This window comes from Bombus pascuorum, chromosome 10 (genome assembly GCF_905332965.1).
Source record: "Bombus pascuorum chromosome 10, iyBomPasc1.1, whole genome shotgun sequence".
In the NCBI taxonomy this organism is placed as follows: domain Eukaryota; kingdom Metazoa; phylum Arthropoda; class Insecta; order Hymenoptera; family Apidae; genus Bombus; species Bombus pascuorum.
Window position 1 is genome coordinate 4,317,186 of NC_083497.1, and position 15,995 is coordinate 4,333,180.

Consider the following 15,995-nt stretch of genomic DNA (forward strand, 5'->3'; position numbering starts at 1 on the left):
TCTGTATGTGATCCGAAAAGATTTGCATAATTGGGGTTACAAAAAAATTTAGCTTAAGAAAATTGTAGATAAAGTTAGATTTTAATAGAATAATTCGTAAGATTCCAAGTATGGAAACATTAGATGTAACTATAATAGTACCATTATGGAGAAACGTTGTTGAGATAAGTTAGATAGATACATATTTTTGTCGATTTTGGAAAAAAATGCGCTTATATAATTTTTGTATCGAACCGTCCAACCAAGGTGGCTTCACGTAACTTGAAATTAAACGTGGATAAAACACTCTGTTAGAATATTTATTCCAATCGAGTAACTTTTTTAGCACCAATTTTACAAAATTAATATAAATACAAACTATATACAATATTTCAATATATTTCTTCCAAACACATTCTTTAGCTTCAATTCCTTAATAAGTGTTATATAATATTTCAATATTTTGTACTTGCTGCAGTATTACAATAGCGAGTATCAGAGATTCGTTTAATTTACTAAAAGGAAAAAGAAAAAATCTCAAAAGACGAGAGATCAGATCATTCGACTTTCAAATAATTGAAATTCGAATCAAGTAACTACAGAATTCGAAGCTTCTCTCTATGCTCACATTGTATCTATTTAAATTGACATGACAGCATAGTGGCGCGTATAGAGAAGCTAAACTGGTCGAAGGAGCACGAAACGACCAGAAGAAGACAAAGTGCCTGAATATGTATTCGCGCGTGCGTTATATCCATCCATACAACGTCCATGAGCTCTGTCGTACACGCATTGCCGGGGTGTTGCGGCAAGGAAGGGTTTAACGATTCGCGTAGCTGCGTCGATTTACGGCCCCTAAAACACATCGAATGCGCTTTATATGTATGTAAATTAGGTCAGCCGCTTTGGTTCGCCCGAACCCCAATCTTCGCGGCGCGGTGCACAGGGTGAAACAGAGTCGAAAGCAAAATTACGACATTTTCGTTCGGTCTTCGCAATCGCGAAGAGAACGTATAAAGTCGAACTTTGGCCTGCGTTGCTTCGACTTCACACAGAAATGTTGCAACGTGTATGTGGATGATGAGATATGGAATACTTTTTGCCGGTGAAGTTTGGGTAATAAGAAAAGAGAAAGAAGAAGCTTGCGAGAGAACCGATACTTCACGCTCATATGTTCGAAAGTGCTGATTCTCAGAATTACTTAACGTATAACACGTTGAAAAATGTAGCTACTTCACTTTTGAAATTATACGATATATACTTTTTCGTGGAATGTAATTATCATTATTTTAAACAATAATGTTTGTTAAGATGTTCTGTCTATTGTGTTTTTGTTTCCAAGTTTTTTGTTTACTTTAGTTTCTAGTTCTTTTAAGTTTAAGTCTTTTGTTGAAATGCATAGACACAAAGATCTAAAAATTGCGTCAGTAGTGTTACTTATTCTTAGACGATCGATGCAGTGTAAAATATGGACGCCCGAGAGCGTAAGTCAGTCTGCTGATATTTTTCATGAAACAAAAAGCATTTTGCATTTATTATTATAAAAAATTCGTTATATTTACTCAACAGTTGGGAATATACTACGACAGGGAATAAAAGTATATAAAACTATTATAATTTATTATGAAACTATAGGAATGATATTCTTAAAATATATAAAGAAGTATATGATTAAATCCAAATTTTCAATGTTTGATTGCTATCGCTATAACTTTTATCTGAATCAGTAGCAGCGAAAACGTTAACTTTGATATCATTAAAACTATTTTGTGTAATAAAAATTCCATTACATTTGTAATGTCCTCTTTAATCTTCGTTGATTGATATTTATAATAATCGAGCACACTTTGGAAGTTTATAGAGAATCGTTGAAGCATGAACGATCTTTTCTTTTTTGTGAAATACAGGAGCATTAAAATTCACTGCAGGAGATAATTTCGCAGTCTAGACGTTCATTCCAGTAGTAATCTAAGCTTACCTTCCCAACTTCCCTTGTAATAGAAGCTAAATCTTCCCACCACTGTTCCAAAAACGAAATAAGAACAGAAAGAACAACAGATTATTAAGACTACCAAAATCTCTAACATGTGCCCATAAACATGTCAACGCCATCGTCATAGTAAAACATCGAAGGAGACCTCCACTTTCAATCGTTATTCTACGTCTGTGTGAAGCAAATCCTGTAGAGACACGATGGTCGTTTTTTGTCGACAAGAGGATGGCGATTTGGCGATTCGTGCGCGCTAATTATCATTCCTTTCTCCGATTACCTTCACACTTGTTTGCCTTGCCGAAGTCCGCTAATGGCCGCCCTTGAGTCGCGAAGCAAAAGGGGCGCCGGCCTCTGCCGTCTCGTTTCTTCCACCAGCGAAAATCGAGGCGTTTTGTCGGCAATAAATCGTAACAATGCAGCGACGGTAGAAGAAACGGCGAATTTTGATTTGCGAGCGTCCGGATCGCGTCCGTAATTTCAGTAATAGCTTACGCGGTTTCTCTCCGTACGTCTCTCCTCGTTCGTTCGAAGCGTTTGGATGAAGAAGGAAGGAAGAAGAAGAAGAAGAGATAGGCCACGATTCAAAGTAACCGCTTTCAGAGCGACCGTTTCGCCGTGGTAACTTCATAAAAGAGCCCCCCCGCGTTCAGATGATTCTCTATAAAACAGTATATCTCAATTCTCGAGGTACCTACACTCACACTCGTCCACGTTCTTCGGAATATAACTGGTGTTCTCGCTGCTGTCCGCTTTTCTTTCGCCTGATCGACGTTTATGAGGCTCGGGGAGAAAGTTTGACGAGCAAGTTTCGGAGGGGTGGAGCGCGATGGTAGATTTAGGTTCTTCTTGCTAAGATTTTTTTAGGAATTTCAACGAAGTTAAATAGTGGAAGTTAATGGTATTCTTCTATATTGCGCAAAGGGAAATAGTACTTTAAATTTCTTTGAAATCTAATTGAGTGTTAGAGAAGTGGTTCTTTCGTGGTCTATAAGAAGTCAATGAAGATAAATGTAGGATATAGAATATTTTTTATTCGTTTTAAATACGAACAATCTACTTTAACAAATGTAATATTTGTTTGGTATGACGCACATTTTAAAAACATTGATAATTATAAAAATTTCAGTGATTTTATTTGTATATATAATTTAACAAACAATGTTATAATAACATCTTGCACGATATAATTTTATACTTTATGTATGACTAATCTTCAAAGATATAGAATTCACCTAGAGAAAGGAATAAATCGAAGGAACTGGAAAAACATAAAACATGCATATGTCAAAGAAATAAAAAATCCATCGAAATTTTCGAAAATATAAATCCACAAAGGTTCCATGAAAAACTATTATTTTGAAAACTGATTATTTGTCTACTTTGATAGATCTTGGATGAGGAACTGATTAAAGGGTAATTCGAAGAGTTATCCGACCATCAATATTACATGGAGCTATCGAAATGGAAACAGTGTGTGGAAGCACCCCCAGGATGGGGTCAGAGAGGCTGGCCTGGCACCGGAGGGAAACAGTCGACGAACTTTATGATCACCCAGTACAACTTGAACGGGAATAGCACGTTCTAAAGGCTTGAACGCCGCTGCCTACGTAGGTTGCAGTTTGAACTATAAAACGACGTAAATTATGGCCACGGATTGCAATATTATGAGGCTATATACGCACGTTTAATGATCGAAGCTACCGGGCAGGGAAGCGCGGCTAAATATTGTCCGGAAATGGTGTGAAGGCACAAGCTGACTCGTCTTTGCCTCTGACTGGCAAGTATTGACCGATACATTCGTGACTGTACGATGCGAGGCTTTCCATTCCCGGACACCGGCAGATTCCATGAGAAAATGCTTGGAAACAGCCGCCAAAAGACGATCGAAAGACTCGTAACTCAGACAAAATCAATTCCACCGCCGAATGAAGTCACGCGGAGTAAATGCATTACGACTGGTAATAATTGACACCTGTTTAAAACATCGAATTCTCTACGTTAAATTCGTTTCTCTTTGCTGGTAATATTCGTACTAGAATTTGGAATTTTAGATTATAATAATATAAATATAATATAGTAATAACTATATAACTATAATATAACTATGAACAGATTTAAAAATATCTATTCTTTTTAAAAAAAGTTGTTATTTTGAAATGTACCTTAGACATTTCTATTCTTGCAATAAAAGAGCCTTGAGATTGTTTTTATTCTTGTACTAATCTACATTATATTTTGAGCAAACAGAAAGGACGTAACATATGGGAAAATTGTATATCACGATCTTTGAAAACATCTTGAAAGTTTCTTGCGCCTTTGTTAGTTAAATTTCATTATTCCGTATATCTACTTGTTAGAATCAATAGCGGCATATACACAATGCACATAGAAAAGCTGACAATGTAGTAATAAAGAGCAGTATTATTCAAGCTATTAAACAATTATAATAGTTATCGACAATTACAAAGGTCACACACTGAAATCTCTGAATGGCTAAACTTTGAGATTCAAACTCTCAAATATTTTTAAATTCTTCCATCTCCCTAATTTCCAATATTACTAACTTTTCTCCACATCCTGCACCCTTAAACTCTCGAGCAGTGTTACTCCTCGTTAAATAATCCGCAGTAGAGTGATATTCCAAGTGATGTCCATAGAAATCTGTAAAAATCTTTCGCCTCGAAAACACTCGATCCTTCTTCTCGCAATTAACCCGGTGCCTTCGCTTTTCTACGTTGCCGCTTAAAATCTCGCTGTGTCTGGCCCTCTTCTATAAAGAAATTCGAAAGAAGAAGACGCAAGAGAAGAAGAAGTCGATAGAAGGAATTATTCATCAAGCAGCTCGCCGGTGTTCTTTAAGCACAAAGACAAGGGAGTCGTTTGGAATCCATTCAAACAAGAGCGAAGTGTTTCTCGTTACCGGATCACGGCGGGAACCTAGGGAACGTAATCTTTAACGTGACACGAAGATGCGGGTGAAATATCAAGTTCCATCCGTTTCACGATGAACCTGTCACACGTTCACAGACTAACACGATCTAACTGAATACGTTTCATTTTCGAACTCGTGAGTTGTAAACTTATTTTTGGCGCTTCAAGTTTGCGAAAATGAAACACTGAACACCGTAACAGATATATAAGTATAGCACAATTAATATATAGTTATAGTATAGTTATTTTATATATATATATTTTATATATTTTTTGGGGGGGGGCGGGGAAATCGTAAATCTTAGGCTTAGCTGAGGACGATAATTGTTAATTACGCTGGTTGCAAGAAGCGACGGTTTCATTTAAATACGGTATAAGTAAGCTACACCAGGCTGAAGGGTAAAGGCAGGCGAAGCGTCGCTAACGAATCTAAACGCCGGAAGGGACAAGATCTGTTTTATTATCGACGCATAAATTGTGCAATAAACAACGACATAAGACAAGACGGTATATTACTCAGTCGTAAAAGGCGAGAAGGTTGCTGTCGCGGTGCTCGTGGTTTTGTTACATTTTCGCGGGAATGTAGCAATGGACGCGAAACAGGGGCGATTTCTGTGTAGCTACGTATATTATAGGTTCTCTGACTTTATTCTCTTCCTTGGTTCTTGCGTAAATTTATGCAGGCAAAGTCTAGAAGTTTTATGTAGTGTACGAGTATCAAGGATGAAACGGAGCTTCGACGCAATAAATGTAAATAGATAATTATAGCATAAGATAATATTACGGGAAATAAAGTAAATCAATATACACACATACGTGTATATCGTGTGACATCTGTGTATTACAGTTGATAAAACGCTTATTCAATTATTATTACGTTTCATGAAAATCCAGTCACTTACGGTAGTACGAATGAAGTATTATTGCAAAAAATAATTTGCTGTTCAACTTTCTTGTGTATGTAACAAGTGTAGGTACTAATATATTATAGATGGTATTGTATATTTATAGACAATATAGGTAAAAGATTGTTAATGTTCAAAATATCATTCCCTTCGACAAAATGTCCACAAAAATTTCAAGAATAATTTCCTTAGATAACCGAAACAGAAAAAGAGGAGGGGGACCCTAAGATATCAAAAAGGAACGAGACCGCAAACGACAAAATGGAGGCTATTCCGCGAAAATGTGATAAAAGGAAGCCAATACGATGAAACGAACTCATTGTACGCGCTCTTCCGGAGAAATATAAAGAAAGAAAGTGCTTTTAGCGAAGAACTTAGCTCTGGTGTCGAACATATACATATATCGAGAAGTGGTTATTACGGCAACAATAATGCGCGAAATTATCGATCAATGGGAGGTTGATACAAAGAGATCTTTCCTTAGATTACTTTGTTTCCTGGGTATCCCCGACCGGACACGACATCGCACATCCTCGCGGTATTATCATCATCAACCACCTGCTCTCTCTTCCCTCTGTTCTCCACCTCACTTTGAATATAATTCTATAAGACGCGAATTTTCGGCGTGCCACCGTGATCACGCGACCAACCAGAAACGTGAAACCAACGTTTCACTTATGCTTCTATTCCCGAAACAACGTGAATCGATCGCCATATGTCTTTTTCGACCATGCATTCTACCGAGAAAATGGGAACAATGTTGCAAAAAAAGAATGAGGACGTTCCTCGTATTCCTTTCAATTCGTCTTCATTAGGTAATTATCTTGACCCAAGTGAATCCCTTTTATATTCTCCTCCTCTTCTCTTTTTCTTTACCATCAAACCATTCTTCCTCCACGAGCGTTCGCTTACCTCATTGTTTTCTCGCCTTTCATCGAACATGCACCGATCGACAGTTTTGCTTCCTTCGTTGGAGATCACGCAACAACGTTGAGTTGGTCGCCACGATCTCCCGTATTAATTAGCCTCAAGGAATCACCAGGAAGACCGGCATCAGGGACCAAGAACCCACGAAACAGCCGTTACGCATCTTCAAGCCCTGGGTTTATACTTCTGGGAAGATGCTCGTAAAGACTGCTTGGCTTTCGTTGGCTCTGTTATTAGCCGCGCATAGTCTGCGACTTAAAACGAGCCAAACCTGGCCCCGTACAGGAGGGGGCCTCGAGGATATAATCGCGCTTCGCCACTCTTCCAGCCTTTCACCCAATACCACTAATCTACCGCGGCTGACTACCAACGCGAGAAAAGGTGGCCGCTTCGGCTACGCGGGATTAAAAGGCCTCTTCCCTTCCTTTAGAACTATGTTTCTTTGCCTGGATTGAGTGATCGAGGAAGGATAGATCAGCCGCGAGCGTTCTGTGGAATTTAAGGATAAGGTTAAAATTTATTGGTCAAGTCGAGCTCATTGGAGTAATAGTTAAGCAACGACTCGCTGGGAATTTTTCTATTGAAAAACACCCACTTTTAATTTAATACTTTGTGATTCGCATAAATCGCATTAGGCCTTTTATTTGGACTAATTCATACTGAATGAGGTACATTCAAAGCGTGTTCATAGCTCTATATTCCGATTTTTAATTTCCACGATGATTAGATGACATCTTTGTTGCTCTTGCTTGCTGCAGCCTCGATTGTGTTTTTATTCGCACGTTGCACTTTGTTCCGACGTTTCGTTACCGTTTCAATTGTCTTTATTGGAGGTATAAAGACGCGTTGATGCTAATAAAAAGACGATTGAACCCCGAAGAACCACGAATATGTCAGCTTATCTATATTTTTGTACTTTTGTAATAAAAGTAAGTTATTATAATAAAATTAATCTATGTGAATATATTCTAACTTCAGTGTAAAAGAATATACTACATATGTATAAAAAGAAACGAAAGAAATAGAGCGAGTTTGCCTTTTAATTCAGATGCAGCAAACGATCAGTCATAAATATCTTAATCCCAATTCTACATCATATTCAGCGCTATTTACAATTTACTCAGTCTTATTTTTAAAAAATCCTCTAAACCACCATTGTAATCCACCCAAAAAATCCTCTAAATCGCCATTATAATCCACTCAAATACCAGAATTACAAACTGAATCTACAGGATTAGGCAGTCAAATCGGTACCTCGTCCTGCATAAAATGACCTTCCCTATTAAAACGTTTCCTAAATCTCTTTCAATCGATTTCGTTGGGAAAAAAGAAAGAGGCAAAACGAAGTATCGCGAGAAGCGTCCCGTATCTGTGAAACGGGCTGGTAGCACTAAGGAAAGACAGGAAGCATAAAAGGAATCGGAGGGTGGCGAAGTCACGGGGTAAGATCATTAGCATCCGTTCGGCTAGAAGAGAAATATTCAGAGAGCGAGAGGTAACGTCCGATCGGTGGCGGCACGCCACAGGGAAAACAGAGAGAAAGGTCCCGTTGGGCGCCGGAGTGAAGGCAATCCCCGTCGGGACGGAGAAGTTTTACGCGGAGATTATCAGGAAGCGGAGCGGACGCCCATGAATACGGAGATCCTGCCCGATAAAAGGACGAAAAAAGGACTGTGCGAAGTGACGAGGAAAGAAGAGCGAGAGCGAGAAGGGAGCGAGTGAAAAAAAAGGAAGAAAGAAAGAAGGATGACAAAAAGAAAACACGGAGTAGGAAAGGTAGCAGGTAGTAGAAAGGCGTCGAGAGGGAGGAAGATGGAAAAGCAAGGGGTAAGTGAGAAAGACAGAGGGCCAGAGGCAGTAGGGAAAGAGTTGGTAACCCAGTGCCGCCAGGAGAGTGCCGGAGCAATGTAGTCGACCACGAATGAGCGTACCAACGGATGGAGAGGCAACACTTTGTAGTTTTAATCGATCCGGTGGGACGGGGGAGAAAGACGGAACAGCAACCCCCTTCGTGCTCTCTCGGAGAGAGGGTGAGTCGGCATGTGCGGCAAGGAACGCGAGGGTGAGGAGGGAAGCACGAGCCAACGACTAGAGAGACAAGCCGAAAGTGGAACGAAGAGGGTGACTATCGGTGGAAGAAGGACGTGGCGAAGTGGCCGAGCGATGAACGAGGAAACGATGGTGCAAGAGGGATGGAAGGAATACCCGGAGAGAGAGCGTAGAGACCCACATCCTGCCGACTCCTACAACTTCAACCACCAGCTGGCTACACCTCCTGCCTCCGACCGGGGGCGAGTTATATGTGAAAAGCACGTGGACCTTCGGGAGGAAGAAGGACGGGAGGATTCATTCATTTCCTCGTATATTTCCTGGAAAAGATCCGCACGTACTTTCGTCAATGTCGCCGGAGTTTCAGGCACCGAGGAACAGGTGGAAACTAGCCTTTCTTTAGGAATATTAGGTCGCCCGCTTTAAGGCATGAATTCTCTTGCGAAAATTATTCTTAGCGAAGTTTGGAAAGTCGAGTGTTTAAGGAGTAGTAGAATATTCTTAATAATCGTAAATGCACATAATTGCACTGATTGATCATGAATTCTATAATAAGCAAAAATATAAAATATATTTGGTACCTACCGAAGAGAGACGATTCTAGAGACTCTTGAAGAGTAATGGAAGTAATATGTAACGAAATTGATATTGGTTTTTTACATCAAATGACGCAAGATGTGGTTAAAATATAATCAGTCATAGTATGTTTCGAAGATAAAGTCAGTATTGAAGAGTTAAAAGCACTTTCAAGAGATAAAGATAATATGTAACAAAATTTGAAGACGAACTATTTCAAACTAATCTTTCAAACTTAATCAACTTCTGCAAGATTTAATTCCGCTGAAGGAAAAGCAAGAACATCGGAATCCCAAAATGCAAAATAAGTTGTCGATTACGTAAAAGGAGACTTCTTTCGCTTAATTTCGAGGATGGCTGAATCGATGCGTTTTCATTACGAATTGCGAGGTCTAATCAGAGGTTTCGCGATCGATAGAAGCGTCGTCGTAGCAAGTATAGGGCAGCACGTAAAGAACTACAATAATTTACTGTCAGCTAGCGTGACCAGCATGGTCGAACTCGAAGAACTCGCCGTCTTCGAGCGATGTTTCAGCCGAAACGTATTTGTAGCAGAGAGACGCGCCTCTAAGGGTCGAATCACGACAGAATATTGTCGAGGTCGATGTTGGAGAAATTGAGGGGAGAACATTAAAACACCGAGGGTGCGGACAGTAATAGTGGCGCCGACGAGGGTAGCTCGTCGCTCAAAAGGGGTAAAATTTGGACTTAATAAAGGCTGGCTGCGTCGTAACGAAACACGCAGTTATATTTACACGAAATTCTGCGTTCACGAATATTTTTACGCACGAAGAAGATCGCTCGGAGCCACGCGATTTATTAAATAATACTAAGTCGTTTCATGATGAATTTTTAGCGAAACATTGTGCCCAACTTGTTGAGTCCATGTTATTTTTTATCTGTCTATTTCCTTTTAATTAGCATCTGATGAATCAAAGGTCCAAGTCAGGAATATTTCTGACATGTATACTTTATAAATTTCTTAAAACAATAAAAGTTGCAGTAGGAAATTTTAATTACGTTTATCTATAAGCATTGGATATAAAAGCACGCCAATGATAACTTTTTAGACTCTGGAGAAAATATGTTGATCAAATCCTAGAAGATAGAGATGTCGCAAATTACAAATAGAACAGTTAGTTTCTAAATGATAAGACGTAGAAAACAAGGAATGATACTGGCCTTCTGTACTTTCATGTCAAATATTTGAAACAAAAAATCTAAAATCTACTTAATATAAAATTTTGTTAGAGAACGAAGGACGCGGTAATATTTTTGCAAAATATTAAACTAAATAACGAGAGATACGAATTTGCAGTACAGATGGCGGAAATAATTAACTTGTAAGTATGCGGTGCATGTGCTGAGTCAAAGATAAGATGCAAAAACCATCCGTAATATATTCAGCCGTGAAGCGACCAGGCCACTCGTCCGGTGCAGTCCGGTGGGTAAAAAATTTCGAAAGATTTACATGCTATGGAAAAGCGTAATGCTTCAGATTCGTCGACCAGATTGACGCATTTTAATATGTATAGCGGAGGCATATTTCTTTCTAACTCGAGCCGATCTCTCTCTACTCGCCACGATGAAAATTCAAACCGCACGTTATTTCATTCGTCGATGTTTCAGAGTAAAAAGGAACCATTTCGTTCTCTATTTTTTCCCGATGGTTCACCATAAAACTATTCGTTCTTCTTCGTTCGCCGATATTTTCCAGCGGTTGCTACTTCGATCTGAATATCCGTTTATTCGAACGAATACGACAAATTTTAAGGTAGCAGAAGGACCGCGTGTAAAGTGTCCTAAAAAGAGTAATTTCGTGGCCATGTACGCACCTGTCACATCGACCTAACGACTCGAAACTCTTCTTCCATTCGTCTTTCAGATCAGTCGGTGCGTCGTTCGAAACTGGCAAACCCATTGTCGTCGTTTCAATCTGGGAGACAGAACGAAACGAAAATGGCGCACTATCGGCTCGTAGCGTTGCAATTACCAGCCACGGGGTTCATCGCGCCCCCTGAAGATAAATGAGACAGTGGATCAACGTCGACGAACTCCGACTTCTGTGTACGACGATTTATCAAAATTAATGACCGCCGAGGACTACCGGTTCGACCGACCGTATGTGTAATTGGAGTGCATCTGTGACTTGCAATTGATAGGCCAGATACTTGAGGATCACAGACAGGACATGTATAATTCGCGAGAAATGGTTTCGTGACGATTTTGAACCGATGACTGAAAATTTTGCAGACTTCTGAAACATTCGAGAGATGCTTTGGAAAGTATTTGTGATTATTGTGTTTTTGTAATATTGCAGCGTGGATATTCACATTATCGCGGAACAGAGCAATTCTTACTTACAGCCACCTATCTTCTTCCTGTGCCTGTGAATTCCTAAGAAGATGACACTCGCTATAACGTTAAGTGCTAGAACTGCAAGTTCAATAAAACTTAACAAAAGTACGATAGATAAGACTTCTAGAGTAGAAGTCTAAATAAAAGAATTCTCCACTCTTACAAATACTACAAGTCTCGGTTACGATGAAATACACGGAACCTAAATTCATCCCAAATACCCTCTTCTTCCTCGCCATCCCAATTCCCACGAAACCAACAGAACTACCATCCAGCATTCGCCTGCGGAATAACTCATCTCTTATAAATCTGTAAGAAAAACCAGAAGGACCGTCCCAGAAACCAACCGAGCGCCACCCATCGATTTTCAATCCGCTATCTCTGATCGTCCGTTTTACAAGAACTAGCCGCCTCTGAAGAAAAAATTTGCCGATCTGTCCATCGGATGAGCGCTTAAAATCACATCGTTAGGAGGCTGGTGTCAACCGGTGGTGTCCCTTCCGCGCAGAAGACCGGTGGGTGTCGTGAGATCGGTCCTTGGTGGCAATCGCTCCTCCCGGGCATCCCCGGTCGAAGTACTCTTCAGCCCCGTCGGGCTGATTTGCATCACGGTTACGAGCTCGTTCGAGCTCGTGGTGGTTATATTACAGAGCGAGGGAGAGAGGGCCAGGATGTGGAAAAAGGGGGACAGACGACGCGCGGGTCCCTCTCGCGCGCCGCGTTCCACCCCCAAAGCAGCCTCGCTGGAGGCAGCTCGGACACTCATAACAATCATAACAACGGGATCCTCGCGAGTAACTCGCGGCCCACCTCCGCGCATCGGTACCGCCTCCAGGACCGCCTCCATTGCCCCTTCCTGCTGAAACGAGCATTGGCTGGCGGCTAGGCGGGAGAGAAGCCACGGCGGGTTGCCTTCCCTCGACTCAACAGCGGGGCCACTACGCAGCCAGACTGCGGACCGTCAGGATTCAGGTCCAAGTTTTCGCGCCGAGCTTCGACCGCGCAACGTGCACACCACGCTGCCAGCGACACGAGGACCGAGCCAACGTGATCCAGAACGAGCAGTCCGAACAGCGATCGATCATCTTGAATCACCGATCTTGGGATTCGTTAAAGAGTGCGTCGAGTCTGATCGATCCTGTTCCACGAGGGGTTCGATCCCAGTCCACAGTGAAAAGGATACAGGAGCGAGGAATAGAAACCTTCCTGAACCTCATCAGACGGGATGTGAAAGATAGAGAAACGACTTTGAGTGGAGGAAGTTTGTGAAATACGCCGGTGGTAGGCGAGTGTGTGAGTTCGAAAGTGATCAGGGAATCATAGCGCAGAGGTGCGTGCGCCGTTCAGTCGGCACGTGGACGCACCAAAGGAACACATTATATATAGACATATCGCGAATCCTGACTATTCGTCGATTGTTACGGTTGTGGTGAATCTATTGAAACCGGTGACGCGTTCTAAACGCAGTGGAATAAGTGTCCATCGCCAGTCGTCTGACAACTACGTGCAGAAACTACTGTGCGTTGTCGCGATCGATTAGCCGACCCGTGGCTTCGTTAAGCCGGATCTCTACGGACACTGCTAGCGTGGACGTTCTTCGAATGACTTATTTTAGACCCAGTGAACTCCGTTCAGTGAATTATAGCGGCCCCAGGCTTTATACGTATGATCGAAGACTGTCGAAAATATATTATCAGGAGAGCCACGTGCGGGAGGCACTAAACGTGGCAGGTGCTACGGACAGGTGGCTCGAGTTAATTGCACGGCAATAAACGTAGACATTCTGCGAAAGATTGATCAACGGGCAAACTCTGCAACGTCCGTGTGTTGTACGTGTCTAGAGTGTATGTAAGGAAGGAGCCGCGTATCATTACGTTTTCTAACGACTACGCGTCGCACTGGCGATGCAGTAATAAAACTGACGACGACACAAGGACTCAGACTCTAACAAACTCCTAATTATCGCTGCGGGTAATTGCGACACGCACGTGACCGCCGTTGTGTTCTTCGACGTGGAATCGCGCGCGATAAGCACGGTCGCCGCACACCGTCTGACAAATAGAATAATTAAAATCACATTAAAGGAACGTTCGTCCGCGCACTCTGTGCTCGTTCCATCTTCGTATTACATGATCATCTTCGAAGGGGAACTGACTTACAAACCTCACAACGTTTTTTACTTAAGAATCATTACAAGACGATTGCGTCTGTTTCAGTAAAATACAAGACGTTTGAGTTTTCAATCGAGTTTCTGAAAAAGAAAAAAAAGAAAAGAAAAAAAAAGGAAATAGTTCTATAATAAAATCAAAGGTGGTACTTCTGAAGTAGTATTCCTTCCGGGTTAGTTGGAACGATCGACGAATCGAGTCGACGTATTATCGGGCTGTGAGCTATTAACTGTTTGCTTCTTAATCGCTCCTAATTACTCACAATTACCCGGCGTAATTAAGTAGGCTGATGTCACCGGCGGTCGATGTATTTGTGAATCGTTTGTCCGTCGACGTCGGTCCACCGTCGCCATCCGGACTGTTGTCTGTCGTCGCTGGTCGTTGGAAAATTACCGGAGGATCGTGAAAGAGAAAAAGAGGAGGCGACGAAAAGGTGCTCTCGAGGAAAGTCATCGATCAAATCAGAAAGCCGGAGGAATCGCGGTCGAATCCGTTGGTGTTCCAGTCGAGGGAAGTTTTATTCAGAGACGATAAAATTCGTCAGACTGGGGAAGCGCGGCAAGAAGATTTTCAGTTCGTTCGAGCAGGTGGCATCGAGGTGAATAAATAGAACCAAGCAGTCGAGAGAATCTACGTCAGGACGACGTCCCACGTACAACAATCACAGGTCGTCTCAGGTGAGTGTCAATCATAACTCTTACTCGTCAATACTAAAATAGGACACTTAGGAAAATAACATAAATAATAAAACCACTTAGAAAATAGAGTAATGTAAAAATCGATTCTGTTCTACAAGTCATAAAGGTAGTTTGATACTTATCGTTAAATATAGATAAGTTTCATAAAAATTTTATCATTTCATCAGGGAACATCGGTTGGTAGAACACGAAAGTATCTCAATGTTATTTATGTCCCAAAAAAAAAGAGGTTAAGAGGAATTTTCGATCTCAGATAAAACGTCTAATTTTATGGATAACGTTATATTACACATCAAGATGAAAAGATTAAATATCAATGTAAGGCGTATCTAATAGAAAAACCCTATAATCGTGGTAATTGGTAGTAGTCGAAAAGAAAAGGGCACATATATTTCCATCAAAATTTGGTTCGGTCGATCCAGCCGTGTATTTATATCTGGCCAGGCAATTGCGAGGCTCGCGAGCGATAATCGTTGCTCCGATAGCATGAAGTTAATCTCTGTAATTAAGAAAGTTACTCGGGGGCCCGGCCACGCGGGAATGTTGCTAGCGAGAGATTGAAACCGGCGCTGGGTTCTGCACGGTTCGCCCGAAGCCGGTGATAATTCCCCGCGGCTACTTAGCTGCGTTCCAATAATTAGGGTGATAATTATGCGCGATCGCGTACGTGTCTACATCTAATGTGACCTGAAAATGCTAACTGAAGGATCGGAACACCAGCTCCGTATACCAATGCGTATACCAATACACAACAAACTGTGTGCTGCTTTAACCTTCGAATAGTCATTTTGCTCGTGCTATTCTCGAATTGGTCGTCTTCACAAAAAGAAAGAATTATAGCTTACTATTGGGCGTATGTAGTACGATTGTAGAAATTGTTGCCAACATTTCTGTGGAAATAGGTTGAGTGTAACTTTTATATGATATTTGTATCGGAAAGTTCGAGGGTGTTTACTGTTTACGAAGATTTTTAAGGATATAGCGTAGAAAACATCTTCTTGCGAACAAAACTCTTGTTTCTTGTTATAATTCTTGAGTGGATAGTTTAATCATGTTTCTTAGCTGAATGATTTTAGATATAAGATTTCCTTGTGTTTGTCGTATTATTCAATTTTATCTCCAGACGTTTTGTATGTCTTTTGATCATTCTATAGCAAAAAAAGGCAAAAAGAAATTTTTTATCTGTTTCTTATAATTCATCGTATTATAATTCGTTTCGTTATTTCAAACAATGTCTTTTTTGTCTATAAGAAAGAAAACTGGAAACATACTCTAAGCACTGTCAAAAACTACAACATTAAAATCCGCAGCAAGTACACCATAAAAATTCTCAGCGTCGTTATATGCTTTAACCAATAGATCACAATCACTTTAAATAAACATCATATAACCTATTTATATTTCTAAGTAT

At 40.8% G+C, this 15,995-nt stretch overlaps 1 protein-coding gene across 3 annotated transcripts in view; it reads left to right on the top strand.

Moving 5' to 3' along the window:
• Positions 1–12,638: 12,638 nt before the first annotated feature.
• LOC132911214 (POU domain, class 6, transcription factor 1) overlaps positions 12,639–15,995 on the top strand; it is a 211,163-nt gene continuing 207,806 nt past the window's right edge. For 2 of the 3 annotated variants that reach the window (XM_060967658.1, XM_060967660.1), the window contains exon 1: positions 12,640–14,563. The gene's annotated coding sequence lies outside the window, so the exon portion shown is untranslated. Of the gene's footprint in view, positions 14,564–15,995 lie in introns of all 3 variants that reach the window. The other variant, XM_060967661.1, reaches the window with a different exon arrangement.